At 46.1% G+C, this 14,494-nt stretch overlaps 1 long non-coding RNA gene across 1 annotated transcript; it reads left to right on the top strand.

The window, feature by feature from the left end:
- On the top strand, positions 1–13,403 carry LOC108405394 (uncharacterized). Its single transcript, XR_001855165.3, has 6 exons — positions 1–1,872; positions 2,690–2,865; positions 3,290–3,340; positions 11,318–11,482; positions 11,840–12,275; positions 13,087–13,403. It is a non-coding gene; the product is annotated as an uncharacterized lncRNA (long non-coding RNA).
- Positions 13,404–14,494: the final 1,091 nt, after the last annotated feature.

Raw genomic sequence — 14,494 nt, forward strand, 5'->3', positions numbered from 1 at the left:
AAAGCTGGGAGGGGTAGTGGGGAGGAATGCATGGACAGATTTACACCTGTCCCTACAGCTGCCTTCGACAACACTTACAGCCTCCAGAAATGACCCTTGGTGCCGACTTGTCTGGAAGCCATCAGGGTTAGTTTTGAAGCAGGCATCTTCAAGTGGACCAGAGGGCGAGCTTTGCCCACCCCCACCTTCCCTGCTGCTGTCCTCAAGTGCTGCCCAGTGAACGAGTCTGGCTGCCTTTCCTCTCTGCCCACTGACCCCTCCCTCTCCATTTCGTCTGTCAACTAAATATCATCACCGACTTTCAGCTCCCTTTAGTGCGGCTGACCAATAAGGGCTGGCAGGGTGCAGGGTCTGTGGCCAGCTCATCATGACCACCCTCCTCCCTCCCTCAAGAGCCAGGTCTGGCCCCAGGAATCCATTTGGGATTCCTAACTCTACCCTCCAGCCAGTTTCTGCCCCCTGCCATTGGCCTCATCCCACCCCAATGGCCAGACAGTTGAGTGACTGATAATAACCAGATGCCTCTGGAATCCTGCTTCCAGTCCGCCCAGCACTCTGCCTGGTCTGCAGAAGTGGGGGCGGTGGGCAGCAGGCATCCTGCCCTGAAACTTGTTACCACCTCTCAGAGGCTGATGAAAGCCCCACTCAGCTGAGCCCTTCAGGACGGGGGACCCTGGAGCCAGGACACTCAGAAGGCATGTTTGACACCCGTGCTGGGAACTTTGAGTCCCTGGCTTTCCACCCCCGGCCCCAAAGAGGTCTAGGAGGCTGAGAGGGGGCAGATTGCAGGCCACCAGCTACTAGAGAAACCACACGGAGAGTCCCCTCACTTTACTTGGGAATTAGCAGGCACTGAGCAAGTACCTGGCCTGAGGTCTCCTAGTAAACCTGGGGGCAGGTGGGCTGGGGGGACACTGTGGTGCAGCACACTCACATTTTTATATCTTAGTATCTTTCCTTAACATATAGGCAATCCACTCGCTTTTTCAAAACACATATTTGTTGAAAATGAAAATTTATCTAGGTGGTATAAACAAATTCTCTCACTTCCCAGACATAGAAGGAAATAAAGTGACAAGCAATGGAAATGAAGCAGGGTTACAATGCTCTGAGCCGGAGGCCCGCTCTCCCCTGGCTGGGGATGGAGGTCTGCAATTGTCCGAAGGGTGTTCAGGACAGGTTAGCACTAATCTGGGACATAGCCGAAGGTCTGAGGAATAATTGAAAAGGGAATGATTTCCTTTCTTTGCAATTCAGTTCCATATAAGCGTGTTTTCCTCCAGCTTTTTAACAGTAATAGCATTAACGATTGTGTGCTTAGATTTCAGGTTTCTAGGCTCTGCTACGCTTTTAGTCTGTATCATGGCTGAAGCCTTTGCTACATTTTCTCCGTCACCAAGAAGAGTTGATTCTCCACCTTTTGGGCCACACACTCCTTGGGCAATCTCATGAAACCTATGGATATCCTCAGAGTTTGATTTTTAAAAGACATAGGATACCACTGTGAAGTAAAAGCACTGTGAAAAATGCGGAATTATGGTAATGTTTACACTCATTATGAGTGAGTGCATCAAATAACCCAATCTAATATTGCACTTTTGAAGTCGGAATGAGCTAAACATCATCTTGGGGTCTCAGTCACACCTGTAATGTGATAAGAAAACACCTGTGATTCTATCGGTGACCAAGCCATAGCCTCTGCAAATCCTCCTGTGGGTTGTCACATATTTGTAATGGAAGGAAATACTAATGTCACTGTGAATTTAGAAAAAATGCAACTGTGGTATTTTTGTTTCCATTCAGTTTCGCAGATCCCTGAATTCCATCCAGGGATTCCCGTGCTCCTGTAAGTGTCCACTGGAAGACACGAGGGTAAGAACCCCTCAGGTATAAAGGGAATGGGGACTGAGCTCTTGGTCTCTCCAGGGGCAGAAGCAGGTTCTCATGAGAAACAAGCGCAGCTTTGAAAGCTGGTGCAACCTGCTGACACTATGAGCCAGGAGGAGAGGAAAACAGTTATAAACAACAAGGGATATTTCTCAAGGGGCCTAGGGGGTGAGAGGTCTGGCGTGTGGTTTTGACTCAGAGAGGGGACCTGGGGAAGGAAGGTGCCTCTAAAAGTGTCCATCAGTAACTTCACCCCAACATACCCACATTCCATTCTGGGCAATTCTGACTCCTCTAAAACGTCAGTTTTCCTACCCAGATAAAGAACTCCTTGCCTACCTCCCCACCTCTGCCAATACCACAACACCTTTATAGCTCTTTCTTCCCAAAGGATTTGTGGACAAGACCTACCTTAGCATTGGGTAATCCCTTGTTAAAGATTAAGTCGGGAGCTGATACATTTTCTGCCTTTAAACAAAGCACTTACTCAGACATCTGTGCTCAGGGAAGGAAAGTTGCAAATGGCCTCAGACAGCAGCACTCACTGTCCTTGGAGAAATAATAGCTTCAAGAACTCTGAGCTACTGGGACAGGCACTTGGAGGCCAATTTAAGGGATAGCCAGAATTAAGAAAGTTGGTAACTGTCAAAATACCCTTCGGTAAATCAAGTGTAGCTTAAAGTCGAAATGGGGTAACCTCAGTGCATTCTGGGATTCTGGCAAATGAGAACAAAAGCATATATGGACCAGCTGCTCCGTGCAAGATCTATACCTGGTTTTTCTTTGCTTGTGTTATCTACAGGTACCACTACCGTTCATTCAATCCTTCATTAACTCATTCATTCGTTCAACAAACCTTTACCAAGCGCCTACTGTGTGTCTCAGACTAAGGACATAGGAGGGATCTAAATGCATGAAAATGATTATCTCCATGGATCTCCCAGTGGGGGAGAAAATGATGAGGAACAAAATCAGCAGGTAAAATGTTCTTATGGTGATGATCATGTGGAAAAAATAAATCAGGAAAGGATGCTGTGAGTAGGGGTGGTCACAAGAAGGGTGGTCAGGGAAGCCCTCCCTGCGAAGGTGATGTTTCAGCCAAGACCTGGGAGAGATGAGAATAAGCCATGGTGATGGCTGGGGAAGTGTGAGAGGAGAAGTGAATGCAGGAGACACATCCTGACTTGAACACCTGCTTTATAGTGACTGAGCTGGACACCCTACCTCCATTGTCTTAATTGGCTCAGTGCTATTCAAAGGTGGTTATTATTTTCTTCCCTATTTTATTGTTTGGGAGGGTAAGGGTCAGAGAGATTAAATGACTTGCCCAAGGCCATTCAAATAACAGAAGGCAGAACTAGAATTTGAACCCAGGACTCAATTTCTATTTCTTTTATCCCAGCCTGTCTCTGACATGTTCCCAGGAAGACAGAAGAAAGGAAGAAATGGGAAGGTAATGGAGTAGGGGGCCAAAGAAGACATATAAGTAAAATGTATCCTTATGAATCATGAGCTCAGTCTCATAGCTAGGGAAACTGAGGCACAGGGAGGAAAAGTAATTGCCCAAAGTCGCAAAGAAAAAATCATAGTGGCTGGATGTCTTAGCTCATCAGCTGCTCTTGTCTTGGCACCATATGGCAAGTCACTTTGGCTTTCTGGGCCTCGGTTTCCTTATCTATAAAATGGGACTGACTATATCAATCTCCCCCACAATTGCTGAAAAGACAAAAACTCTCATGAGAGAGAATTTATTCTAGTGTTTGGCGCAGGTAGATTTCTTCATTCCTCTTCAGCTAATCTGCTTCTTGGTGACATTTGGTTCAGAGTAGGGGTGAAGTGCTGCTGATTTTTGTGGTTGATGCTAGTGGTCTCCAAAAGTTTTTTTTTTTTTTAATGACACATTTCCAACATAAAATGTAGAGAGACAGGTAGAATGTACTCTCATATACCCACCACCATGCTTCAATAATTATCAATGAAGCCCATCTTGCTTCATTTATACCCACAGTGGGTTGTTTTAAAGCAAATCCAGACGGTATCATCTCATTTGTAAATACTCCATATGTATTGCCAAAAGGTGAGTGTACTTTTTTTTTTTTAAAGCACAATGACAATGCTGTTATCACACACACTCCCACAAAAGGCAATGATTGCATCGTCTTACAGAATAGCCAGTGTTGTTCCCTGGTTGTCTTCATTCTTATTTCATTACAGTTGGCTTGTTTCAGTCAGGGTACAGACAAGGTTTCTACACTGTGTTTGATTACAGGTCTCTGATACCCTTCCCATTTTTTTTTTCCATGAAAAATATTTAAATTGAAGTAATGGAGTCATTCTGGCTCTTACCATTTGTATCCCTGTGGTATCATTTGTTATGTTGCTCTGTCCCCTGTATTTCCGGTAAAGCAGTGGTTTGAAAGAGATTCGGCATTGTTTTTTTTTTTTTTTTTGGCAAACCAGCTTTATAAACAGCTGTGTGAACTAAAATCAAAAGATGCACAGCATCACTTTTCTCTTTTCTTGGTTTGTTAGCAGCTGCTGATGACCATTGTCTGGATGGAGCTGTTATTTCATTAAGGGTCTGCAAAAGAGTGATATTTCACTTTTCATTTCTTCTTCACTCATTATGTGGGATGTTCCCAAATTTCTCTGGAGGACACCCCATCATTAAAGGCTAAGATTTAAGTAGACATCCAATATCTCTATATTTTCACATTTGTATATTAGGTATCTCTTCTGCTGAATTGACATCTATATAATGGAGCTGCATGAAAATGGAAATTAAAAGAGATAGCATTTAAAAATAAATAAGCATTGAAATTCTTCCTGCACTCAGTTGTCAGTCCATGGCACAACGCAGGGTTGTACGCAATTTCATCAGGGATTCACTTCTTAAATCCTTCAGGATGCCTCTTGCAAACCAAATGGACTCTGTAAAACTCTGAAAATGTTCATTCATGGGATCCCTGCACTGTTACTGATGCTGAGAGAATGAAAAGAAGATTCTGCCAAAGCTGCGTGCATCTGGGGGTCCTGAGCAATGAGGTTTACAAACCAGAAACTGCTTTGGGGAAAGGGGTGCTTTTTTTTTTTCAATTTGAAAGTCCTCTCTCCCTCAGAGCACATGGGAAGCAGGTCAATTCACTCAGCAGGGACTTTAAACAAACCACATTGCCTGCAGGTCTGCTTTGTGAAGGAGAGGATTGACTCTTCACCCCTCCACCTAAGGAGTGTTAACAGCAGAATTAAGGCTGGGGAATCTGGCAGGGGCTTGCTTGCTGCAGGGGAGGTGTGTCTGTGCCTTTTTGCAAGGCATTAATCACTTGTTTATAGAGGGGAAAGGGAGAAAAACAACAGAAGGAAGATAGTGTGGGTCACTCAGTCTTGGGCTCCCTCCGTGGGAAGCCCCCACTCGCACCCACCCTCTAGTCCACTGGGACCAGCTCGGGCTGCCTTTGTTCTGGTTCCAGAGCGATGTGCAGTGGGGACAAACCCTCAGGAGGTGAGAGCGCTGGGGGTTGATACCTGCAGAGCTGGGCAGGGAGTGGCTGTCCCCACGTGCAGATCTGCCAGTCTGAGCCACCTTGAGGTAGTCACAGTACAATGTGCTCTCTCTTCTCTGCCTCCTCTTACATATGGACACTATTTTTCATACACACGTCTAATTGCCGTATTTCCCCAGCTCACGTTCTGAAGCAAAACAAACCAAAAAGCAACTATTATTTATACATATTTATCTGGAAACCAGGCTTAGAGGTAACCCACTTTCAGGTATAATCTATTTGGAATTTTCTAACATATGGATGCACTACTCATTAATAAAGAAGCAAATGAGCACATTTCTTTCAGACCAAAAAAAATTAAGTATGTTCATGGTATAAATCTGAAATCCATAGAAAAACTTAGTCACAATTCTAATGATAATCACTTTCCTTTTCTCCCTCCTGTGCATATAGTTAAAAAAAATTCTGTTTCCTCTTGAGAAGGAAGAGGAAATGCACAGGGTATCAAATTAAGAGGTACAAAATGGCAGAGTGAAAAGTAATTCTCTCATATATTTGTGTGTGTGTGTGTGTGTGTGCATAGATTTTTTTTTTTTACTGATGCATCACTTTCTTTTATTTTTTGAAATGTATTATTCATGCCAGAATGTATATTTTTTATATAAAGGATTACTTTTTATTGAGTTCATATACACGGAATGCCTTTTAATAATTCATATTTAATCCCACATTTAAGGAATCATCCTTATTTTTAAAAAGGGACTAAATTAGACAAAATGGGAGCTCTGCAGGGAAATGGCAGCTCGTGGCGGCACGGGGTAAATTACAAATGTCTGCTACATAAACAGTAAGTCTGTCGGGCCAGGTGTTATCCAGACACAAGCCATTTTTCCTTCGCCTTTATCAATAATAAATGTACTACCCCATCAAATGGACCTCAAGACTTTTGCCTACACTGCAAGCGATCTTGCTAAATGGACAGAAAGTGCCAGGCTGAGCAAGTGTACTGAAAACATTTACATCTTGAAACCCTCAGCAATTCGGCCATGTGTTTAAGAGCGCGGGCCCCCAAAGGTTCCAGCTGAATCCTTCGTGCTCTTCTCTGGCAAGGACTGCTACTTTATGGTGCCCGCGATGGTGGATGGGTCTTAGAATGAGCCTTCTACAGGCCCTCCGTGGTCAGTTCAGCCTGCTACTCTGCTGTCTCAAATCCATTTGCAATGGCTGTAAAAGGCTGTCAGCGACCCTAGCAGTAAATCTTCCCCTCCCATTCAAAAGGGCTGACAAGAGAGAAGCAGCTTGAGTTTTCACTCCAGCTTGCAAATTTGCGGTCCTGCTGTGCCTGACTTGTTTCTCCTGTTCAACACACAACGCCTGCTCCTTTTTCTCTCCAGAGTTTCTCTCACATGGTGGCCTAGTGCGAACTTGAACCATTGAGTCTGATGTGTGCTTTTATGGTGATGGAAGAGTGAGGTTCCGATGCTATTCCTTGCTCCTTGTGGCTGATGGCTGTTCAAATCACACGACCCCTCTCTTTCTGTGTCTTTGTGAAAAATGGTGAAATTTTGCTGGCAAACAGGTTTTTCTGGCTGATTACCCCTAAGATGGATGTCTCCCTTGACTGAGGGAAGCCAGGGGCTTTCAAGAATGTTTGCAGGCAAAGGAGGCTCAGTGGCATTTGGAGGAGCTCTGAGGCTTGCGTATAGACTCCTTTCTGAACCTACTTCTTAGGGTAGCCACTATCCCACCTGGTCAAATAGTTCTAGAAAAACAGAGCATCAGCTGGACATACTAATTGGAATTTCATGACCAGGTCAGACAGGCAAGATAGTAGAAAAGCTAGCTATGGGTTTTGAATGCAAATAAGTGCAAATAACTGGCTTCAGACTCATCTATTCCTGACTTGGTGAACAAAGTCAGCCAGACAACCTCTCCAGGCCTCAGTGTATATCAAAAGGGCCTGAAGCCTCAGGCTCCATCTCCTGGGGCCAGTGGATAATATCCTCTGCAAACTTTAAATTACAGTATGTTTGGAAGCTGTTACTGTTATGATGGCAATTGTGACAGAAAGGAAAACACCTCTTGGGAGTGAAATTAACTGACATTTGTAAAACATGTGGAAATCTTCCTGCTCTCCATGCTGGAAAAATGTGACTCTTTGGGAGCTTGAGATGGAGCAATAGAATTGTTATTGCTCCAATTGATGTACAGATAAGCTGCTCTTCAGATGTGTGGAAAGATAAATCCTAAGGCACCACATTCTCTGAGGAAGGAATGGGTGTGTAAGTGTGGAGGTATAAACACACACACACACACACTCACACATTCAAACACATACAGAATCAAAAGCTATAGGGCATGGGGAGTTTTTATCATTTCTTGCCTGCGTCCAATCTGCTCTCCAACAGCAACCAGATGATGATTTTTAGACTCCAAATCATTATTCACCATCATGCTGTATATCTTCAATGGCTTCCCATTGCTCTTAAGAGAAAGACTAAAAGTTTTCAAAAGACCTGAGAGGCCTTGCAGGACCTAATTCTGCCCTGTTCTCGGATCCAGTTTGTCTTGGAGTTGAATTACTGAACCCAAAGCTTCACAGACCCCTGTCTATGGTTCTTGCCTTGTGTCTTAGCATTCCTCTCACTTAAGATTAAAATAACCTCCCTGTCCTTTGCCCTTGGGTTTGGTCATGTGACCTGCTCCAGCCAATCAGAAGTGGGCAGAAAAGACAATGGCCATTTCTGAACCCAGGCCTTAAGAGGCATCCCGTGTTTCTGCTTGTCCTCTTGTGTCTCTGCTACTGCTCTCCAAAGAGGTTTCCTTGAATAGCTGTTGCCCCTTCAGCCTGGGCCCCACCCAGAATGAACACACATGGAGAACAGTGGACCCTAATTTGCATCTGGGGGCTAAGCCCTGTTGGAGCTGCAGCTGGAAGCAGAGAAGCCTTGTTGAGCCCAGCCAAGATCAGCCACACTGGAAACACATGAGACACAAATGCTTCTTGCTGACGGCACTGAGGTTAGGTGGTGGTTTGTCTCCTAGCAGGAGCTGACTGATACAGGATCCCTAGGTTTTCTTTTCATCACTCATTTTTGTCACACTTCCTCTGCCGTAGGACCCAGGATGTTGTCTGGGTGGCCTTTTCCTCCTTATCACCTGAGTAACTCCTGTGTGTGCTTTAGATCCCAGCTCATAGCTCACTTCTCTTGAGAAGCCTTTCCTGACCCTTCAGGCTGGGTGTGAGGCCTCTATTACACTTGACAGAATCATGACTCTCCTTCAGGGCACTTATCAGGGTTGTACCTTTACGTGATCATTTCATGATTATCTGTCTTCCTCCCTGAAGCCCTAGGAGGTCAGTATCTTTTCTTTGGTCCACATCATATCCCCAGTCCCTACAACAGGGCCTTTCCAAGCATTTAGGTGATACTCAAAACATTTTGTTAAATGGATCAATGAATGAATGGGTCAAACATAATTTCTCTGGGTTAAAGATATTGTAAGTCTAAAATGAACTATTTATATGGTCTAAAAGACTGGCCCGGAAAGAGAGAAAAGAGACATGAAACAACGAAAACTGTACACAGCAGCTTATTGACAAAGGTGATTAAATTCAGGTTGAGGAGACTCCAGGGTCGAGAACAAAAGAAGCCTGGGTTGTTTACATTCATCACTCACTCATTCAAGTACACGCCAGACCCTTGGTGTCTACCACACCAGCCAGGGAAGACTTCTAGAGTGGGTGATCCTTGAAGATTCTTGAGTGGGCTGACTCTTGAAGATTCTAATGTTAGGGCATGAAAAGAGCTGTAGCCAGCTCTGGCTGTGGAGACTTGGAGGAGGGGTTGGTTAATTTTGGAGGCGTTGAGGAATGTTTCACAGTAAGGGAGGCCTTTTGACTGGGGCCATATAGATGAATCAAATTCACCAGGTGTTATGGGAAGGAAGGGGAGATATTCAGGACAGAGGGAACTGCACACAGAAAGATGGATAGGGACAGAACATTTATGGGATGGCAAGTTGATGGGGCAAACCAGGGAGGGTGAGGGCATGGATGCCTGGTTAAACACTTGACACGTATTACAAGGCTAATTCTAACCTCACCCACCTCCCACCACCAAGGAAGTTGGTACCGTTGTCTCTCCATTTTACAGACCAGGGTACTAAAGCACAGAGAGGTCAAGTATCTTACCCAAGACCACAAGGCCAGGAAGTTATGGCATCAGGATTCAAACTCTGCCAGGCCGGCTGCAGACCTCACGTCTTAGCCATTGGAGCCATTGGAGCCAGCAGCCTATGGAATGTTGGGCTAACAGGACATTGTTCTTGAGAGAAGGCAAATCATGATGATTTTGCTCAGGGGAGCGCCTTGGCCAGCTGTGGTGCTCGTGGGAGCAGATTAGGGGCAGTAGCTCAGGGCATGCATTGGCTAAACTGTAACAAAAGACAGAGGTTTGGAAGCAGGTGATGAGTCAACCAAGCTACAGGTCAGTTTAACAAGCAGCCACAGCTCTATTGAATTCTCGGAAGCAGGAGAGGAGAGGTTGCAGCTTGTGGGAGAAAATGAAAGATGCAATAAGATGTTTGGGCCAAGATAAGGAGGATCTAAGTAAATATTTCAATGCAGGGGTAACAGGGGTGTTTGGGGAGCCCAGTGATTTTTTATGCCCAGACTTCAGTGCAGGAGGTAATGGGAAAATTTGTAACACAAAGTTGTGGAGCATGGGTGAGAAGTGAGATGGAAAAGGTGGAGGTATCAGAAGGAAGGGCTAATGGAGCCACACGGGAGAAATTAAAAGGCAATAAATTGGGCAGCCTGGATGGTATTTACGCAAGAATTCTGCAGAAATGGTTAACTTGTAACCCCAGCTCACCTGGGCCTGGGCTGAGCATGGAGGGGGTCCCACTGTGACCTTCTCACAAGGGGCTTGGATTCATCTTGAGAAGATGGGTTTCTAGACTTGGAGCAGCCCAGGCAGTCTTTGGAGACAGAAGGGAGCCCCAGATTGTGGGAGGCTGGGCTGGCAAATGGGCTCCAACACCTCAGTCACTGGGGAGCATTCTCTGGAAGAAGTCAATCAGCCCATGGGGGAAAGAACCACAGGATATAATTTATTTACCTACCCCCTGACAAAATTCTTCCCAGAAGACTATGGATGGTAATTCTCTGTAATTATCTCTCATTGGAGGTTCTGCAGGCTTTTAGACATGTTAACTCGTTAGAGCTCACAGCACACCTGGGAGAAGTGTTGGGGGAGGTGATGACCAACTTCATCAGCCAGATGGCAGATACCAAGGCACCTCTAATGGGATGAACAGTCAGAGCTGTGATTTCTAGGATATCATGTGCTTAAAGGGAGGAGAGAGAGAGATCAGGCATCTGGGCCTGCATTCAATCTCTCCTCTTCCTGTGTGCTCTGTGTGACCTCAGGAAAGCCATTCGACCTCTCTGGGCCATCGTTTTCTGATCTACAAATGAAGAGAACTGGATGCAATGGAATGTCTTGGTCCCTGACTCAAGAGCCTGTTTGAAGCTTAACCTTGTACTGAATTATGGAGAAATACCAAGTGTGATGATGTGGGTGAATTTAGGTTAGACTGTAGGTGGAACTTGGCCACATTGTCCATATAAGACACTGTGATGAATGTCTCATGACCTTCAGAGGTGCCTACATCTAAGAGTAGACTCTCCAGTGAGCTGAAGCTAATAGTGAGGGATGCAGAGCTCGGACACCAGCTTTACGTCATACAGCCAAATACTTATGGGAGGGCAGGAAGACACATTGGTGGATTTCCATGATGGCTGCAAAAATTCCTCCCGTGTTCCTCTGTACTGTGTTTTTGCCTCTCCTCCCATTGAGAGGTAGGGCTTGTTTCCCCTCTCCTTGAACCTGGGTTGATCCTGTGATTGTTTTGACCAGTAGGACATGGTGGAAATGATTCAGCATGCTGTCTGAGATCCTGCAGTTTTAGAAGCGCCCTGCTGTGGCCCAGGTTCCATGCAAAGAAGCACCGAGTGGACTCCTGATTGATGGAACACATGAGAAGAACAGGTTCCAGCCTTCTGACAGTGCAGCCAAGCTCCAGAGGTATGGGGGAGGCAGTCTGGGAGGGCCTTATGTCTAAGACTCCAGCACCATCCCACACACCGGAGATGATACACCATAGTTTTTTAAAGCCATTACATTTAGAGTGGTTTGTTTCTGAGCAATCAGCAGCTGAGATAGTGGATAATTGAGGTTTCTGGTTTCTAGGAACCCTGATTTTTCTCAAATTTTTAATCTAAGTGCTAATGCTGTCTCCTCTTGCTCCAGTCGCTGGAGACACTTGTAAACATTATCCTTTCACCTCTAAGAGTCTCAACTTGCCTGAAGGAATGAAGTAACAGCCTCAAAAGTTCTTTGAGGACAATGAAACAATCCTAATGTATTGATTGTTGTATTTAGGTAGAGGAAGAGGGAAATTAGAGATGGAACGGGAAAGAGAAATGAGAAGAAGAACAAGGATTTACAGATCACCTGCTATGGACTTCCGTACTCTGATTTGCTTTCCGTCTGCTACCCCATCCACTCAACAATCCTATGAGGCCGGTGTTACTCCCATTGCACAGATGAGCAGCTCGAGGCTCAGGAAAGTTAAGTGGCATATGCAGTGCCTCAGAGCCAGGCCATGACAGAGTCAGGACTTGAACCAAGGTCCATCTGGATACAATGAACAGACTTGGCCCATTCTTCACACTGGTCCGAGCCTGTGTGAAGAGAGATGGAGAGAGGCAGTGTCTGAGGCCATGCAAGATCTTTTGACTTCTACTTTACTTTGGCCTGAAACTGGTTTTGGGGAGATAATAGAAACCAAGACTTTTTTTTTCTAGTTCCACCTCAGGTAAGGTCCTAGCAGGGAACAGATTTCACTCCAAACTATTCATCCAGGAAGAGTTTAATGCAGGGCTGTTTACAGGGTGGGAGGCAGGATTAAGAGGCTCAGTGGGACTGCTGAAGCTCTCAGGGACCAGCATCAGTGGGAGCTGTTACTGCCCTTAGGGCTGCAGGGGTCGGGCTGGGCTGTATGGAGCCAGTGAAGCTGGCACCTGGGACACAGATGCCCGGCATGAGCTACTGTCAATGGAAGGTCACTTTCAGGGAAGGGGAGGAGATAGACACCATGAGGTGATCTCTTATCCACCCTCCCTCCTCGCCACCTCCAGTGCCTTCCATAAGCTGAGTCCAATCAGAGGCCAGAGGGCAAGAGACTGGTGCTGTATCTTGAGGGGCTGACTCCCTGGGTGCCTGGCAGAGCATAGAGGGTGAAGCAAAGGTCTGTGTGTGTGCTGGGAGGGCTGAGGGGCTAGAGAATCAGCAGCACAGACTTGACCCTGTCCCCTGTCCTTGCTGAGCCTCCGACTGGGAACATAACCAGTGACCTTGAGACTGTTTTCCGCAAAGAAAGGGGACTCTTGGGTACGCTTCAATAGGTGCGCCGGGAATTTCCTGGAACAGCGGTGTGCTTACCACATCCTGAGCAAAACACTCTCTCCACCTGTCAGCACCCAGATAGGCTCAAGTGCGTGGCTGTCGCACTTGGAGAGGAATTTGGAGCGTGTGTCTCCTGGCCACTCTCCAGCCCCTTTTTATCAGGAGTCTTATTTTAAAGGTAATGTTTATTCACTTAATTAGTTGATTTTATTATTTACCAGCTGCTGGTCTGTCACTTCTCTGGGTCTTGGTCTCCTCATCTGTAAAATGGAGAATTATGAGAACCAAAAGAATGTCCGTGAACAGCACTTGGAACAGCACCAAATGCCTATTAAGCACGCTGTGATTGGCAGCTCTTTTCCTCTCCATCTCCTCCTGTGCATCGAAGACAGCAACAGAGAGGTCCTAGGGTGGACATTCCTTCACCCAGTTAGACAAACACAAAATAAAAAATAATGGACTTCCTAATCCACTGACTACTTTCCATGTGCCGCCACTGTCATGGGCCCTGGGTATATTGGTTTCTACCTTTCACAGAACCTTGGTGGGTAGGTATTCCATGTCTTCTGTACTGACCAAGAAACTGAGGTTCAGAGATTCAACTTGCCCAGGACCACTCACCGAGGAAGTGGTAGGGTCAAGGCAGAAACTCACGTCTTGGAGGTGGAGGCCATCCCTTATTGACTACCTGTGGTGTGCGAGGTGAAAGGACGCAAAGTTGCCCGCCCTGCTCTTTGCATCGGAACGTGTCTGTTGCGAGGCAGGCACCACCAACACCAAGCCACGAGCCCCATTCTCCACGTGGCCGAAAATGAGTCCCAGTGATCTTTCTCTTGCTGTGGTACTTCATGTCACTGCTTTGGGCTGTGGAGGGACCAGGAGCTGAGAGGTGACACAAAGAAGAGGAGGCTTTAGGAGTGGGAGCCTGGCGTGCTGGCGTGTGGTGAAGGGAGGCCATTTGCAGTACTTCTTTTTAGAACAGTTTACTTAAAAAAAAAAATGTACTAGTGTGCTTGGACTGCCTTATCAAAATGCCACAGACCGAGTGGCTTAGACGACAGACATGTATTTTCCCACAGTCCTGGAGGCTGGAAATCCAAGATCAGAGTGCTGCAGGATTGATGTCCTCTGAGGCCTCTCTCCCGGGCTTGCGGGTGGCCCCCTGCTTGTCTCGCCACATGGTTGTCCTTCTATGAACACACACCCTGGTGTCTTTCCGCATGCCCTAATCTCCTTCTTTTCTGGGGACACCAGTCAGATTGGACTAGGGTCCACCCTAAAGACCTCATCTAACTTAATCACCTCTTCCAAGGCCTTGTCTCCAAATACAGTCACATTCTGAAGTCCTGGGACTTCGGGCTTCAACATAGGAATTTGATGGGGAAACAATCCAGACCATTACAAACATCTTTAGAATTGCTACTTTTTTCAGGTCCAAAATTACGTGAGGCTGAGCTGCTCATCGATTGTGTTCAGTCTACAGAATGGTGACTTCACTGGAAGCCCATCCTGCCTTCCTTGCGGAGCACAAACGCGTTGCCCCTGCTGACTATCTCACTATGTCGCTGTGTGAACACCAGTGGCACATGCACAAGACATGTAGCACACGGGCAGAACCCCGGTGAGGAC

The sequence above is a fragment of the Manis javanica genome, chromosome 15 (genome assembly GCF_040802235.1).
Source record: "Manis javanica isolate MJ-LG chromosome 15, MJ_LKY, whole genome shotgun sequence".
In the NCBI taxonomy this organism is placed as follows: Eukaryota; Metazoa; Chordata; class Mammalia; order Pholidota; family Manidae; genus Manis; species Manis javanica.